The 15,589-nt window shown below is 39.8% G+C and overlaps 1 non-coding gene across 1 annotated transcript; it reads left to right on the top strand.

Annotated features, from left to right (window-relative positions):
• Positions 1–9,755: 9,755 nt before the first annotated feature.
• LOC127487331 (U6 spliceosomal RNA) lies at positions 9,756–9,862 on the top strand. Its single transcript, XR_007914101.1, has one exon. It is a non-coding gene; the product is annotated as a U6 spliceosomal RNA (small nuclear RNA).
• The last annotated feature ends 5,727 nt before the right edge of the window (positions 9,863–15,589 follow it).

Genomic DNA, 15,589 nt, shown 5'->3' with positions numbered 1-15,589 from the left:
AAGAAAATGTAAGAAAAATGATCCCTTTTCATGCAAAAGTGCAACTTCTTTCCTTCCTATTTTGACTATAGATATTTAAAAACATTCCACTGCATGATGATTTTAATCAGTGCCTCTCTTTTTTATTTTTTGGTGAAATATCGCTACATCAAATTTGGCAGTTTGAATTAAAAACCATTATCTAAAACAAGCTATTCAGAACTGAGAGCAAAAGATAGAATAAATACATCAATAAGCAAGACCCTACCCGATTCTCCATCCTCCACAGATTTTTATGTATTTTATGTATTTCTCTGTTAATCCAGCACTCAAATGAACTTTCTACATTGGTCATAGTGGTAAACATGAAACATGGCTATACATAAATTCATATCTAGAATATTCTTTGATAATTTTCTTTATTTAAAAAAATCAGATTTATTGGGACAGTAATTTACAAAGTGCATTATTCATTCCTTTTAGAATTACAATTCTTAGAGTTTTCACAAATATTTAAAGTCATGTAACTCTAACTTTCACATAAATAAATAAATCTTTAAAAAAAAAGTCCACTACTTCATTCCCAGACCCCTAAAAACTGGCAATGGGAGAGCGACACCATCAGTATTGGTCATTGATCTAGAATGTGTACCACAGCCTGGAAGGCATTGCTCCGTTTATGCCAGGTGTTGCCATCTTACTGACTCTAGAGCTAGCTCATTCGACTGCTGTTCCATCATTTTCACAGGGTGGCAGCTCCAAATTCATGAGTGACATGCTAAGACAGTGAATTCATGAGCATGGACCACTTGTCAGCTTTCGTTTACTATGAAATGTGTCTTTCTCCAGAAGCAACTTGACCAGAATATTGTGAAAATTTCCACCATGATGTAGAAGACTCTCTACAAGTCTAAGGAGCTGGTTTCAGTAGAGGCATTGTGGATAGGAAAGAGAAATTTACATGTATATACAGAACAAATCTACAACCCAGTCAGAATAAAGGTCTCTTTTATGAGGAATGTGATCCAACATAATGCACCTGCCATCAGGTAGCTGGCTGATCCTTCCCCTAGTGAATTATTTCATACTGGAAGCTGAGCATGCATCTCTGATGCTGGTAAATTGGGCAGTTAGCAGCGGCTGTATCTTGGTGAGTGGAAACATATTGTGGGAACCATGTATGGCTTTTGTTCCTACCACCATGGCCACTTTGTTCATGAGCCCAATAATGACAAGAGTTACAGAATAAACCATCCTATACATTGTAACACTAAATACTCCCCTGTTCATACCTTTGTGAACATTCTTATGGGATATATACAAATCTATCTATCTTCTATCTATCTCTTCATCTTGCTGTCTATTCAAAATATCTATCTAGATATCACCTCCCCAGACTTATTGGTCACCAACTTTCCAGTTTTGTGGTTTCTAAGTCTCTGAGCATTCAGTGAAACCATTGATCACTTCATCTATTTCTTCCTCCAGCCAATGGATAGCCTGGTGCACTGTTCAAAGTTCTGCTGACTGCATGGGCTTGTTTTCCTCGCTGCTCATCGGGACCACCCCACAGGATAATGATTTTTTTTTGAGCCACTCACATTTGGACAGTACCTGCTTATTGCATAGAACCTGTCTGCTTCAATTCAGCTTATTTCTTTTCAGTCAACTAGTCACAGACATTCCTGATGAAGCTCTAGGTAAAGACAGAGGAAGAGAATGGAAATGAGCAGGAGAAAGAACCATGGGTACTCAGACCACATACAGGTGAACTAGTTCTGCCTTGAGGACCCAGTGAAGCCCAAGTTCAGTCATATCCCTTCCATTTATCGATGGCATGCTGCTGTGTATACACACATTTATTGTTTGTTAGGTTAGACCACATCCCAGTTTATGACAGGATCCGTGACAAGTTTAGAATCATGGTCAAGTATTAAATCTCTTCTAAAGAACAGCATCAAACCAGACTTTGTATATAAAAAAGACAGCAGTGAGCCACAAAAATATGTCATGGCTATTCATTGCATTTGCAATATTATCTTCAACTTCCTCTGATGAGTAGGAAGTGGCAACTACTCTATACATGTGGGTCAGAAACTTTTGAGCCAGACGTTTGGAAATAAATCACACAAAATTAAATATTCTGTTCCTTGGATTATTTCTAGAGATTTGGTGGTCTGTGACATGTTAAGATATTTCTTCGAAGGTTAAGAATAAATTGCTACATCTGACTTCTCTTACCACTAAGAAAGAAGTACAATGTCACATGAGCATCTACTACAGTTAAATGTGTTATTTTAATACATTTACTAAGTTTATACACAGCTGCAGTATTTCTTCAATGGGCCCCAGGCTACTACACAAACATCTCACTGAACTCACTGGAAAATGGACTTGAGTCCAAATTCTATTAATCATCTCACCTTCATAAGCCCCTGGTTTGATCAGTAGACCATAGTGAAGTTTTGGTTCTCCAAAAGTTAATGTCAGTTCAGATTCACTAATCAGTGATCCTCTAGAATTCTGAGTACTCCCTATTCTCCAATACATAGTCCCTTTGTAAATGGCTACAGCTTCCCTTTGGGGAAGGACAAAAGAACAATTATCCATACAAATGTTTGATAACACAGAAGGATATTTATTCAAAGGAACCCATGTAAAGGTTCATCTCCATGTAAGGGTTCTGATATCATGAGCTAATTCATGTTTAGAAATTTATTGAGAGACCATAATTCTGTTTTGATTATTCAGGTAAGATTGGACCTAACATCTACCCATTAAATCTAGTGTTGTGCATTTGTACTAATAAAAAGGAATGAAATGACTGAACATATATTGCAGTTCTAGGGAAACTGTGATCAGCTAGCCAATAGCAAAGGTCCCTGCAGACCACACTGTACTGCATAATGCTGTCTCTCTGTCTAACATAACAACTGTGATCACCTTTATTTTGGCCATTAAATGTCACCCAACTTGGCCCTAACAACCAGGATCCTAACTATAATTAGGGATTCTCTTATTTTAAAAAAAATCTCATTTTTTAGATTTATTTATTTATTTATTTGAAAACCAGAATGTAAGGAGCATGAGCATGAGCTAAAGGTTGCAAACTCAGGCAAACATGGCAACAGCTGTTTGTTCGGATTCTTCCCAGTGTCTCTTCACCTGGAGAAGATGCTCCCTGCCTGGGTAGGGAGGACACTTCTCAGAGGAGGATCTTAGGATCCGCTTTAAGGGAAGTTCTCCCTGTATCTGCTGGTTCTCAAATTCCTTCACTTTAAACTATTAAATATGCCAAGGTATGATTTATTGGAGTACTATGTCCCAAATTCCATCAACACCATCCTTAAGATTCTATGCATTTGAAATTATATCTGATACATTCAGAGAAGTAGCAGGAACATACATAAATATAGATATTATATATCTAAATTTATCCTTATATCTAGCTATCAATTATCTACCGATCTATATATCACTTAAAAAGAAAAGATTTTCTTTTTAGCAAGAATTTGGCCTTGTGCAGGAGCAGGCAATTAGGAAGAGAAGATGGATGTGAAGTCAGAAGAGTGTGCACAAGAAAACATGCAGAAACCAGAGCCCGTAAGAAACCAAAATCTATGCCATTTCTCACCGCTGCCAACATTAGCTTAAAGGTGTCTCACAGGAGACGTCAGTGCTATTTTCCACAAAGTGATGCATACATATGGCCCAGGACCTGAAGAAGTTGCTGGAGGATCTGTGGTCAGACTGTCTGCTGCCCCCCACACAGCTGTGTGTAGGCAGAGAGACAGCAGCGCAGGTGAGCACCATCCCTCGTTCCGAGAGAGAAAGAGGTGCAGTGGCTGCTTCACTTCCGCCCTCTGTGGCTCATGAAAACCTGTCTCTGTGCCCCATCGCAATTAGCAAATGCACACACACACACACACACACAGCATAGGAATCTGAGAAACACGGTTCAGGCTACACAGTTGACAAATCTGTTTCAGATATTTAAAATGTTTCTTCCTTCTTCTCTTCTAATAGGTCATTGTGTCCTGGAGGTCAAGGAGCTACTGTTCATCTCCTAGCAGTTTAAGGCACTGGCTTCCTAGGAGTCAGGTAGTGAAGTCGGTAGGGCTTTGGGTCTTTTTCCAGTAGCAGCTGATGCTTTCCTGTAGGACCTGACCTCTCCTCATTCCTTCTTGGAAGCAAATATGGCGCTCTCTAGTTCCTGAAGCTTCCAGCTCTTCCATGCTGACGCACTGGCTATTGGAGAAACACAGTTAAAGGTGAAATCTCCCAACAGAAAATTCCTGCCCACAAAGGTAGTAGATAAATAGAACACTTAGATGATTGAGTGTCTTTAAGTCAGAATGGGAGGTGTGTCACTAAGAGACTGCAAGGACAAAAAAGTATCTCATTCTTGAGTATGGACAAGTGGGTACTGTCCCTGATAGGCATGCTCAAGATGACCACACAATTGACTTCTCCTGGTGATTGGGACAGCCATCTATGTTGGTGTGTACCTTCTTTCAAAGGAGAATTCAACCTCTCCCATCTTGATGACATGGAGTTGCTTTGCACATTTTACAACAGAGAGCAAGACCCCTATGTAATTTAGGCTCCTACTGAAATTTTCCTTGATGTGTGAATTTCAAAAAGATGGCTTCCACGTCCTGAAGAATGACATCTGTAGGTCAACAAGCCGCTACAGGCCTTCCAAATGGCTTAGGTATACAAGAGAGGAGAATGTATTTACAATTATAATTTGCCAAAGTAAATGCTCCAAAAGAAAAGAAAGGGAAAATTTTTTCTCTTATTCTCAAAAGGGAGAATTAAACCTCATTTAAAAATGTTATTTGTTCTTCTGAAGCTCACAATTGCCTTTTAGTAACTTGATAAAATATTAGCTGATTTCTCTTTGCCTGTTTGTGTACTGAAACAACCTGTTGTCTGCTGTAGGTCAGGCCACTCATATGGCCTGTCTTTCATTTGAGTTTAGGTTACACACTGCCTTACAGCTTCTGCTCCCTAATAGACTCAAGGAAAGTTATGATTGTTGTAGGTTATCTGGTTGCTTTTCAACTTTTCTTCTTTCTTCATTCTGGGTGGGAACAAAAATTTTCAATTGCTTCTAATTGCTTACAATTCTATAAGAAAATACTCAACTACCTGATTATTTGTTATTAGTCATAACAAACATGTGGGAAATTAAATAAAAACAGTAAGACAAAAATACATAGGAATCTACTTAATGAAGTGTGTGTAATATCTCTACAGAGAAAAATATGAAATAATGCTGAAATAAACAAAGGTAAACACAAATAGATTGGCAGTATTCATTGACTGGAAGATTGAATAGCGTTGAATGATAAATTTCCCTCCATTTGATCTACAGAGACAATACAACACCACTCAAAACTCAACTTTTTCATTTAAAAGAATTATTACAAATGATACTACAATTTATTTGGAAGTAAAAATTACCTAGAATTTATGAAAGTAATAAGAAAGTTAAAGAAATTTGGGGAAAGTATACTTCCTAAACTTCAAAACTTACTAAAAGTCTACAGTAACCAATTCAGCATGGTATTAACAAAAGAATGCCATAAAAAACAACAAAACAGAACAGAATTCTGAAACAAACTGATGTATCCCTGTTCACGGGATTTTCTCTCACCAACGAAGAAGTGATTAAGTGGGACAAGGAAAAGGCTTTTCAACTCATAGTGTGAAAATAACAAAATACTTACATTGAAATGCAAAACAAAACTTTGACCTTGACTGATACCACAGAGCAAAAATAAATCAATGCATAAAGTATACAAACCGAAGCTATAAAATTGTCAGCAAGCAATGTTACATGAATCATGTTGAAACCAGCGTGCCCCTTAAACACTTTGAACTCAAAAACTTCTTGTTTTCCCCGCCTCCCCCATGCTTTAACCATAGAGATCTGATCATGTATTTCATAGGATAATTTTTTAAGACTTAGAAATGCAACAACAGAGGATCCTGGGAACAGTCAGAGAAAGGAAAAATCTAACCTGTGCAACCACAAAGAGCTGAGCGCAACCAGAACCTGAATGCTCCATTGCCCTTTCAGAAGCCACTTCTGTTTTACAAGGACATCTGGTGTTGCAGCTGATGTTTCTGTAGGTGATCTTTGTGCCTGTTTCCAAACCCATCCAATCAGAACTTGCCTCCCCAGCCAGTGTCTCCTATCCAACCCATAAAACTTTCCTTAGACCTAATCGTGACACAGGTTTGGGTCCTACTGCTGTCTGAGCCAGACTAATAAAACCACCTCTCTCTCTCTCTCTCTCTCTCTCTCTCTCTCTCTCTCTCTCTCATTTAGTTGTTTAAAAGACTGAGTGACAGAAATTGAGAGGGAGAGACAAGAGAAAGTCATCATTACTCCTCAAATGGCCACAACAGCTGCAGTACGACTGTCCAAAGCCAGCAGCCTGGAATTCTTTCTGGGTCTCCCACACGGGTGCATGGGACAAGGACTTGAACCATCCTCTGGCACTGCCCCAGGTACATTAGCAGGAAGCTGAATTGGAAATGGAGTGGCCAAGACTCCAACTGGCATTCCTATATCGGATGCTGGATGCTGTTCCACAGCAACACTGCCCAGGTATTCTCTTTTTAAAAAAACAGACCAGTGTCACCCTTTAGCTTCTCACTCATTGGGCGGGTGACTTGCTTTGTGTGGTTATAACAAAATTTTGTGCTCAGACTCCCATTCCCTGGTGATTCCACAAAACACAAAACTAGGTACTCAGTGAACGAATTTTATAAAGTCCTGTAACTTTCAAAGTTGTTTGAGAACCAGATGAATAATTTGCAAATGAAATTTTAATATAATCTGTAGAAGATAATGTGTTAAATAATAATAATAAATAACTAAAATAATTGAAAGCCATTATTTTATTGTTCTGGATGACTGGCAGGAGTGGAGAGGTGGTGAATAGACACAATGAGAATTTTAAGAGATTGGATTTTCTTCATAATCTATGAGAAATAAAATTATCAGAATTCTACAATATTTACCTGGAGCTAAGTACCCATGAGGATGAACTATAGAAAATTTCCAAGCAACTTAAAAATTATAAAATGCTTATCTAAAATATTGCAATGTCTCCCTGTCAGCTTTTCAAGACATTATGAAATTGCTTGAATATATACCCTAAACATTTATAGCCAGAATTTTTTAAAAGGCTCAAAAATTCTGTTTTAAAATATTGGCTTTCCCAGTAAAATTGTATTACCAAAGCTATCATGTTGATACTACCTCAAAATATCACTTTTCAGAGGATCCAGTATTCTCCAAATCAATTGCCATCTTCACACTTAGGGACTACACAGATAGGAGACATAACAAATCTAAAAAGTGATAGAAAGCCTCCTGAAGAAACTCAAAGTAGGAGAAAAAGAAAAAGTAGGATATAAAGACAGTACATCCCAAACACAAAAACAGATGGAACGAAAACACGCAACTCATTTGCATAAAAAATGAAAAGAAGAATCTAATTAAAACTTGACCTTTGAATCCTCACACATTGCATTTATCACAATACCAGTTGCATCACTGTTACTTCTCCCTTCAATAGAAGTTTATGTTTATCATAGCTTTGCAATGATTCAATATTTTAGTTAATTGCATTTACATTTAATTTGATGGGTGAATTCGAGGGTGAGTACACATTTGCACATCACTCTTGGACTTAAGGGGAGAAAGATTTGTGCCAAAGACCTGAGTGGAAAACTAACTCGTTGAATTAAGCAAATGTATTTGTAAATAAGTTTCTGATATATCTTTAGAAATAGGCTGCTAATCCAAGTATATATTTATCAACTTGGAAGTGTGGGCAATGCCTTCAGCATTGTCCTACTTTGGTGACAATACTTCAGTTAGGCAGAGACTGTACGTTTTCCAAACACAAAAATTTGTTCAGAGAAAGCTTCTAAAACATGTTTCCCCTACATGGTTATAGAATCATGCTTTAGAGGTTGTTATTGTGGTGCAGTGGGTTAAACCACTACCCTCAATGCCAGAATACCATATGGGTGCCAGTTGGAGTCCCAGCTGCTCCACTTCTGATTGATCTCCTTGCTGATGCCCCTGAAAAGCAGCAGAAGATGGTCCAAGTGATTGGGCCTGCCACCCACTTGGGAGACCCAGAAGAAGCTCCTGGCTCCTGACTGCAGCCTGACCCTGCCCCAGCCATTGCAGCCTTTTGGGGAGTGAACCAGTGGATGGAAGATCTCTGTATGTGTCTCCTCTTCTCTCTCTCACTCTGTCATTCAAATAAATAAATAAATATAACCTTTTTTTTTTTTTAAAGTGTATGTTCAACTTGTCTGATAATAGGCACACTTTTAAAGTGTAACAATAGCCTTATCTTCTGGAATACTTCTTAAATGTATTTTTTTAATTTGACAAGTAGAGTTAGACAGTGAGAGAGAGAGACAGAGAGAAAGGTCTTCCTCCTGTTGGCTCACCCCCCAAATGGCCGCCATGGCCAGAGCTACACTGATTCGAAGCCAGGAGCCAGGTGCCTCCTCCCAGTCTCCCATGTGGGTGCAGGCACCCAAGCACTTGGGCCATCCTCCACTGCCCTCCCAGGCCACAGCAGAGAGCTGGACTGGAAGAGGAGCAGCCAGGACTAGAACCAGCAACCATATGGGATGCTGGCGCCGCAGGCGGAGGATTAGCCAAGTGAGCCACGACACCGGCCCAAATATATGTTTTTAAATACTACATGAGGGGCAGGCCCTGTAGTGTGCCATATGGATGCTGGTTCAATTCCCGGCTGCTCCACTTCCAATTCAGCTCCCTGCTAATGCACCTGGGAAAGCAGCAGAATATGGCCCAAGTTCTTGCACCCCATGTTGGGAGGCCCAGAAGAATCACCTGGTTCCTGGCTTTGATCTGGCCTTGGCTTGACGATTGTGGCCATTTGGGGAATGCACCAGCAGATGGAAGGTCTCTCTGTGTCTCTCCATTTCTCTCTGTAGCTCTGCCTTTCAAATAAATAATATAAATCTTTAAAAAAATACAACATAAACCTCTATTAGACAAAATGAAAGCTTATTATTGGAATTCAGTCATTATCCAGCAATGTTGGGTAGGTTTTATTGTTTAATTTATAGTTTTGGTTTTCAGCAGAGTTGTACCAAGATCCCTGAAATTTTTCCGTAAGAATAAAGGATAGTTCCACATATGGACTCTACTGACCTTAGAAAAGATGTTTCCTTAGATTCCATGGGAAAGATTCCCCAAATAGGGTTTTTTTTTTTTTTTTTTTTGACAGTCAGAGTTAGACAGTGAGAGAGAGAGACAGAGAGAACGGTCTTCCTTCCGTTGGTTCACTCCCCAAATGGCCGCTACAGCCGGCGCGCTGTGCTGATCTGAAACCAGGAGCCAGGTGCTTCCTCCTGGTTTCCCATGCAGGTGCAGGGGTCCAAGCACCTGGGCCATCCTCCACTGCCTTCCTTGGACACAGCAGAGAGGTGGACTGGAAGAGGAGCAACTAGGACTAGAACCCGGTGCTCCTATGGAATTTTGGCGCCGCAGGTGGAGGATTAACCAAGTGAGCCACGGTGCTGGCCTGAAATAGGGTTTCTTTAGATCAAAAGCAGAATATATACTTTTAAAATATTCTTGCTTGTTAGTCTCACCTATTTATTGGGAAAGAATTTAATATGTGTCTGGCAGGCAGAAGGCGTGGAATACACACTGATGTAATGAATGAATGTTATCTACAGTGTTGTAGAAAATGAATTGCGTGCTCGCTTCGGCAGCACATATACTAAAATTGGAACGATACAGAGAAGATTAGCATGGCCCCTGCGCAAGGATGACACGCAAATTCGTGAAGCGTTCCATATTTTTTTACTTAATGTATACTAAGCTGATCTTCTGTATATTAAGATAATCGAAAATGAATCTTGATGTGAATGGAAGGGGAGAGGAAGTGGGAAAGGGGAGGGTAGTGGGTGGGAGGGACGGTATGTGGGGGAAGCCATTGTAATCCATAAATCGTACTTTGGAAATTTATATTCATTAAATAAAAGTTAAAAAAAAAAGAAAATGAATTGCCTGTATGAAGGATAAAAATAAGTGATACTTAAAACACATCAAATATATAAATGTGTTTCCAGATGTGGCACAAAACAGTAACTTCAAAATGTTTTCAGGAAAGAAATAAGCTATTTTTAAAACTTTGTTGATTTCAAAGGTATACACACACACCAGCAAAGACCTATTTGCTGATTTACTCCCAAAATGGCTGCAACAATCAGAGCCAGGCCAAAGCCAGAAGCCTGGAACTCATTCTAAGTCTGTCATCTGTGTGGCAGGGACCCAAGTACCTGAACCATCATCCTCTGCCTCCCATGGTGTGAATAGAAGGAAGCTGGAATCAGAAACAGAGCCTGGATTCTGAACTATAGACGACTAAAATGGGATGTGGGAGTCTTAACTTCTTAACTGCTTAGCTTAATTTCTCTTGCCCCAGAAATAGTTTATTTTTTTGAAAATGCAGAATAATCATTTTTAGTTATATTATGTCCCTGAATATGCATTTTATGCCAAGATAATATTAATTCTCAGCACTTTTTTTTTTTTTTTTTGACAGGCAGAATGGATAGTGAGAGAGACAGAGAGAAAGGTCTTCCTTTTGCCGTTGGTTCACCCTCCAATGGCCGCCTCAGCTGGCGCGCTGCGGCTGGTGCACCACGCTGACCCGAAGGCAGGAGCCAGGTGCTTCTCCTGGTCTCCCATGTGGGTGCAGGGCCCAAGCACTTGGGCCATCCTCCACTGCACTCCTGGGCCACAGCAGAGAGCTGGCCTGGAAGAGGGGCAACCGGGACAGAATCTGGCGCCCTGACCAGGACTAGAACACGGTGTGCCGGCGCCACAAGGCAGAGGATTAGCCTATTGAGCTGCGGCACCGGCCAGCACTTGTTTTAAGAGAAAAAAATTATCCTTCTCCCAAAAATATCCTCTCTGAGTAAATTACTGAAATCCATTTCAATATTCAAGCAGTGTTCCTAGCATGTAGGATTTAAAAGAATCAAAGTGTTTTTTTTAATTGTTTGTTTAACAGCTGTTTTACAACTCTCAAAAGATTTGAAATTCCAGGTAAAGTTCCTATCAACAGGCAATATTATGATTTTCTCCTTATTGGACCAACTTGTTGGAATTAGTGCAAGTGATGTCGCGACTCCTCCTTAGAGCAACCTAGAATCCAAGAATTATCCATCTTTCTGAGCCTATCTTCACAGTCTCAGGTTCTGACTTCCTGGTCTAGGATTCATCTAACTTACTCATATGTAACACTATCGCTTTGGATGTTGGAGGCATACAATACAGTTGCATTCATTCAAATAAAGCAGGTGGCATGTACCAATGCCATCTCACTAGTCCAAGTGATCAATTTCAGTTCACAATTGATCATAATGAAAGGACTAAGAGTCAAAGGGAGCACATAAACAAGTCTAGTACCTGCTAATACTAACCGATAGAATAAATAAAGGGGAGAGTGATCCAACATGGGAAGCGAGATACTCAGCAGACTCATAGAATGGCAGATGTCCTAAACAGCACTCTGGCCTCAGAATCTGCCCTAAAGGCATTCCAATCTGGCTGAAAAGCCCATGAGAGTATTTCAGGCATGGAAAGCCAAGACACTCTGGCAAAAGATCTCTGTGAGTGAGATCCCAGTGGAAAGAACAGGTCTTCAAAGAAGGAGGTACCTTTCTCTGAAGGGAGGAGAGAACCTCCACTTTGACTATGACCTTGTCTGAACAAGATAAGAGTCGGAGAACTCAGAGGGCTTCCATAGCCTTGGAAACTCATGACTGGAGCATAGGGAGATTACTGATGCCATAGACAGGAGTGTCAATTGGTAAAGTAAACAACAGGAGTCACTGTGCACTTACTCCTCATGTAGGATCTCTGTCCTTAGTGTGCTGTACATTGAGATTTAATGCTATAACGAGTACTCAAACAATATATTTCACTTTGTGTTTCTATGGGGGTGCAAACTGTTGAAATCCTTACTTAATGCATACTAAACTGATCCTCTGTAAAAAAAAAAAAAAGAAATTATCAATTCCCAACTTGACTCTCACTGGGATTAAACATGACAATAGGTCTGATCTGATTGCATCATCATTTAAAAAAAATCATCTATTATTTTTCACTTTATGTTTCTGTGTGGGAGCAAACTGTTGAAATCTTTACTTAATGTATACTAAGCTGATCTTCTGTATATTAAGATAATCGAAAATGAATCTTGATGTGAATGGAAGGGGAGAGGGAGTGGGAAAGGGGAGGGATGCGGGTGGGAGGGACGTTATGGGGGGGAAGTCATTGTAATCCATGAGTCGTACTTTGAAATTTATATTCATTAAATAAAAGTTAAAAAAAATAAAGCAGCTTGGCTCTCACGAGTAAAAAAAAAAAAAAGCATGAAATTTTGCCTTGATTTTAATATATACCTTTAAATAAATCAACAATCTAGTTGGAAGCCATACATTAAGTTTACTTGTGATTTATGAGTAGTAAATGATATCTTGACAGTAACACAATTACATCCTGATATTGACACTTGATGAAAAATCATCCCCTAACAATAGAAAAAGAAGATCTGGCATTCTTAAAAAACAAGTGTCAAGCCTTCCTAAAATGTCAAGAGGCAAGAAAGAAAATATTCTACTTGACTGAGTAGAACAGTAATAATATTTGATGTATTTATTTCAATTTTTCGGGAATAAACCAAAATTGTTTAGCCATAGATTTTAATCAAATGCATAATCAAAAACCACACAGAGCTTGATTTATATGGGTTACAGCAAAAAAAACCTTTTGTCTTTCTTTTAAAAATGGACATGGACTAGCTCACTTATCCTGAACTATTAATAATGAATGGAAAATCTGGAATGGGTGTTTTGCCTCACTTTTTTTACTTTTTGGGCAAAGTGTGTTTTTTTTAACTTTTATTTAATAAATATAAATTTCCAAAGTACAACTTTTGGATTATAGCGGAATTTTCCCCCTCATAACCTCCCTCCCACCAGCAACTATTCCATCTACCACTCCCTCTCCCATCCCATTCTTCATCAAGATTCATTTTCAATTATCTTTATGTACGGAAGATCTACTTAGTATTTACTAAGTAAAGATTTCAACAGTTTGCACCCGCACAGACACACAAAGTATAGAGTACTGTTTTAGTACTAGTTTTACCGTTAATTCACATAGTACACATTAAGGACAGAGGTCTACATGGGGAGTAAGTGCCCAGTGATTCCTGTTGTTGATTTAATAATCGGCACTCTTATTTATGACATCAGTAATCACCTGAGGCTCTTGTTATGAGCTGCCAAAGCTATGGAAGCCTCTTGAGTTCATCAACTCCAATCTAAAATGCCTCACATTTTAGAAAATCCACATTGAAAAGCCTGGGTTCAACTCCCAGCTTCAGCTCCCAATCCCATCTTCTTGCCAATGCAGACCCTGAGAGGCTCAAGGAATTGGGTGACTGACACCCATGTAGGAGACCTGGAATGCATTCCCCACTCCTGGATTTAGCCTAGGCCTGGCCCTAGCCGACTTTACCTCATCAGGCATTTGGGGAATGAATCAGCACTTGGGAACTCTGTCTCTCTATTTCTCAAATACATAAATCACAGGAAGAACATTGAGATACATTTGTGGATCTCGAGGAATGACATATTACACTGGGATCATGGAAATGGGAGTTAGAAGTGTGTGTGAGGGGCGGGCGCTGTGGTGTAGCAGGTAAAGCTGCCACCTGCAGTGTCAGCATCCCATATGGGCGCCAGTTCGAGTCCTGGCTGCTCTACTTCCAATCCAGCTCTCTGCTGTGGCCTGGGAAAGTAGTAGAAGATGACCCAAGTCCTTGGGCCCCTATACCCACGTGGGAGACCTGGAAGAAGCTCCTGGCTCCTGGCTTTGGATCGGCGCAGCTCCGGCCATTGCTGCCAACTGGGGAGTGAACCATCAGATGAAGACCTCTCTCTCTCTCTCTCTCTCTCTCTATATATATATATATATATATATATGCCTCTCCTTCTCTCTCTGTGTAACTCTGACTCTCAAGTAAATAAATAAATCTTAAAAAAAAAAGAAGTGTGTGTGAGAGTTTGTTTGAGGGAATATATAAGATGACTAGATTGTCATATTTTGACCATTCAGCCTGGTGGAATTTGACCATTGCAAGCTAGTGAAACAGCAAAGAATGATGTAGATTTTAAAAAGAAAGAGAGTTATCCAAAAAGGAGAGAGAAGACATGGTCTAGAAGACAACTTTGTGTGTGTGTGTATACAATGTGTGCATCTGTGTGTGTGTGTGTGTGTGTGTGCATGCAGAGTTCACAAAGAAAGTTGAAATGGAAATATCTACTGAAACCTGTGTTAGGAAAGCAACAGAGAAACATTCATAGGTGGGCTTGAATTTCAGAGAGTAATTGAGTTTGGAAGCTAATGCATATTGTTTGTTACCAGTCAGAGATTTAGGATGGACTGTTTAAGCCCATGGAAAAATTACATCTACAGGTTTTTATAATAATTCCAGGTAGTGAGAGATGATAAGAGTTGTACAAGAGGCTTTAGGAAAGGAACACTGGAAAAATAGCCAATAGCATTACTTCATCTTCTAGCTGTGTATAAGACACTGCACAGGCACCGGGGCTGGTGGTGTGTAGTCTCTGATCTTGGGGAGGCAAATGTCTACTTAGGAAATGGATAAAGAGCCAAGAGACAGTGAGGCCAGTGAAGGAGGGGTGAAAGGGATGTTTTGGAAGCACAGAGGCACACGTTTGTGCAGCCTGGGGAGGCTGCAGGGTTTCCCACAGGAGGGAGCAAAAGGCATCCTCCAGCTTAAGATGGGATTTCCTGTCAAGCAACTTTGTGCATTTTCTATCCAGCTGTGTCAAATTGCCCTTCTGAAACACCTCTAAATAGATAGATTCTAGGGTGCAGCACTGTGGCACAGTGGGTTAAACCACCATGTGGGATGCACACATCCCATGCTGCAGTCCCCAGGATCCAGTCCCACCTCCAGTTCTGATCCTGCTTCCTGCAAGGAGAAGTGCCTCCTGGGAGGCAGGCAATGATGGCCCAAGTAGTTTTCATTCCTGCCACCCTCGTGGGAGACCTAGATGGAGCTCCTGGCTCTTGATCAGTTTTATTTTAAAAAGAATATTCTAGAAGAGTGATAAGCTTGGTAATAGGAAGACTAATTAGGAATGTGTAATATCCGCCAAGGGTCATGAACTATGACCCTGTGACAAAAGAAGTCTGAACAGAAATAGAGGAATTGATTCATAACTATGTCTATGCTCCTGTTGATGCTAATGATGATGAGGAGGAAGAAGATTACATCTAACACTTTTGAGTCCCTATATTTGATATGCACTGTGAAAAATCTATTTATGAATTACATCAAGTGATCTTTGTGACAGCCCTATAAACTTAGAGCTATTTTTATCTTCGTTAGAAGGAAGAGGACATCAATACTTAAAAAGTTTAATTAACATCTTCAAAGACCATAATCATACTAAGAACTGGAGATGGATTTATCAAAGGCAA

This window comes from Oryctolagus cuniculus, chromosome 16 (assembly GCF_051225735.1).
Source record: "Oryctolagus cuniculus isolate XC-2025 breed Fujian yellow rabbit chromosome 16, ASM5122573v1, whole genome shotgun sequence".
Classification (NCBI taxonomy): domain Eukaryota; kingdom Metazoa; phylum Chordata; class Mammalia; order Lagomorpha; family Leporidae; genus Oryctolagus; species Oryctolagus cuniculus.
The sequence above is the reverse complement of the archived record's forward strand: the minus strand, read 5'-3'. Positions and strand labels throughout refer to the sequence as shown.